We start from the raw sequence: 2,722 nt of genomic DNA on the forward strand, positions 1-2,722 counted from the left end.
GGCAGAGTTTGTTGAGATATTCCGTACATTGCCATGGAGACACTTTCACATGGATCTTTGCATAAGGTTCTAATACAAGGTGCTGCTGACTCTAAAATTATTTAAAATCCCAAATCATTGATCGGAAGAGTTGACAGCTGTGTCCTGGCCATTTCTCCTAATATAGCTTTCACTGGTCCTGATCCCCTAAAAATGAACTAATTTAAAAATGTCCTGGCCCCGTTTTCTTCCCTCCCGCTGAGAGACGGATGATCGGGGAGTGCCTTGGTGCACAATAGCCGCCCTCTGACCTCAGCACATGGAGGAGCCAGGATGCACAGTCAGATTTTACATAACTGCCTGCATCCATTCATCTATGCATCCTGCATTGTCGGGGGGGGGGGGTTCAGAGGCTGATTTTAATGAGCAGTGACTTTATTTGAGCAGATTGAGGAACAGACTGTTCTGGGCCTGGGTGGATGTATATATAGAGAGGGAGGGAGAATCTGGACAGACAGTTGCCATGTAATAGAGGAGACTGTGGACTACAGACAAAAACGCTCTCTATACAAGACTCGGGAATCTCCCACCAGACACCCAGATTAAGGCCTTATACAAACTTTTTTCCTGTGTGTGTGTGTGTGTGTGTGTGTGTGTGTAAAAAATATGCCCATTGTAAGATTGTTGGTGTACGTTTTCATTGTTTGTTGTGCATCTGTCTTGTCTTATCTCCATATCCACAGGTCTATACAGCTGTAAGAAAAGCTTGGTGAACTCTTGGGAAATACCTACATTTTTTCAGGTTTGTCACCTAAATTGTGACATTTTTATCAATTAAGTCATCCTAATCAATGATGATAGTCATGTTTAACAAATGCTATATATTTAAAGTTATTTTTTAACAAAACGTTGTATTAACAAATGTCATATTTAATGTCAATTAATGGTAGTTCCTTTATTGGCAAAGTTTTCAATCAAATGGGTTTTGTAGTTGGAGATCAGTATAACACAGCAGATGTACTTTAGCATATTCATCCACATAAAACGTGCTTGTGTAGATGAATACATAAGTTGCTTGAGTTTGTGTTTAGTTTTGAAATGTCTTGTCTGAATGTGATTTAGTGATTGCAAGTCGCTCAGATCCTGAGTCAATAAGGTTGGTCTGCATCTCGCATCATGTCTGGAATAAGGTTGTGATGCTTGCTCTAAAAATCATGTCTACCAAGCCTTTGTCTAGCTTCAATAGTGGTGTGAAACATCTCTGTGGTCTTTATCAAATTTAGGACGGCAGCAAATTTAGTTTTGAGCAGTGATGGTGTCCTCTGATCTTTCTGTGGTATAACATTAAACTGTGTTGTGTGTTGTAGACTCGTAAATGCCGACGTTCACATGGTCAAGGTTTGTGCAGCACACACGTGCACTGATCTCTGCTGCACACCCCCACCACGAAGCGGCAGAGCAGAGCACCTTCATTTGCACACTATGTGCCCTACCAGGAACTAGTGGAGGTCCACATCTTTGAAAGTTTTCCTGTAAGTCTTATCTTTTTAGGCTGTCAGAAATCTCTTTTGTTCAAGCCACGCTGTGTCACACTGCAACACAATTCTTCTGTTAATAGAGGTGATTTTCTTAGCGTTCATATACATTTCCATTGGTCACCTGTATTATTTAAAACTTGATCATCTATAATGTTATGCTAATTAAATGTGTATTGGCTGTAAAACAAGTTTTTATTTATTGTTCTGAATTAGAATAGATCACATTCTATGAAATCATGTTTAATTCTTAAAGGTTCAGAAACCTTATAAATACAAGACAGATAGAACAGCTATAAATGTTGAGAGATTTTACAGAAATACATCAGAGGTATCTCTTCATCTCTCCTATGACCACAGACAGTATATATTAGCTGTATATTGCCTAGAGTCAAGTAGGCATTATTGAGCTGCTTTCTGGTACCGACTCACTGCAGAACTGAAATAAACCTAAACCTACATTACACAGCTCAAGGTGTGTAGCTCAGCACACACACACACACACATGGGATAGCAACATCAGGAACAAGGAACACGAAAAGCTTGAGAAATACCAAGGATGTGGAAGGTGAATGCAACAGGGTTTCCCGTGGTAATCGGAGCAGCACTAGGAGATGTGACCCCCAAAGTGGGAGAACAGCAGATCCCAAGAAAAACGTCCAAGATCTCCATCCAGGAGAGCATAGTCCTGGGAACAGCAAAAACCACTACACAGGAGCCTTCAGTTGGCAGGTCCTGTGGTAGCGGACCCAAGCTTGAAGGACTGCTCAGAGAAGGGTGAATGAGGAGTTATATATAGTTTTACTTTTTAAAATTTTAATACATGGTGCTGATAGCATGGCAGAAAGATATGACAACATTCTGCCATGCCATCAGCACAGTGTATTAAAAAGACTAACCCCCCCCCCCCACACACACACACACACACACACACACACACACACACACGCACGCACACACATACACACAAAAACCCCCACATTCCTCTAATTGTCAGTATATGCAGGACAAAGCTGATTAGCCCTGTGTCGTATAGAGCAGTGCTTTTTCTCCAGCAAGCACTCTCGCACTGAACATCTTATGCACAATAGGAGCCCACACCCACAGCCACGCCCACCATAGCGCCCACCCAGTCTCCATGATCACTCCCTCCACCTCACTCCTGCACACTCCCTGCTCTAAGGCCTTTAGTGTAAATGATCTAAACC

General features: G+C 41.9%; 1 long non-coding RNA gene across 1 annotated transcript; it reads left to right on the forward strand.

Annotated features, from left to right (window-relative positions):
- The first annotated feature begins 514 nt into the window (after positions 1–514).
- LOC118241751 lies at positions 515–1,630 on the forward strand. The gene is made up of 3 exons (XR_004776339.1): positions 515–608; positions 723–781; positions 1,347–1,630. It is a non-coding gene; the product is annotated as an uncharacterized LOC118241751 (long non-coding RNA).
- The last annotated feature ends 1,092 nt before the right edge of the window (positions 1,631–2,722 follow it).

The sequence above is a fragment of the Electrophorus electricus genome, chromosome 7 (genome assembly GCF_013358815.1).
Source record: "Electrophorus electricus isolate fEleEle1 chromosome 7, fEleEle1.pri, whole genome shotgun sequence".
Taxonomy (NCBI): Eukaryota; Metazoa; Chordata; class Actinopteri; order Gymnotiformes; family Gymnotidae; genus Electrophorus; species Electrophorus electricus.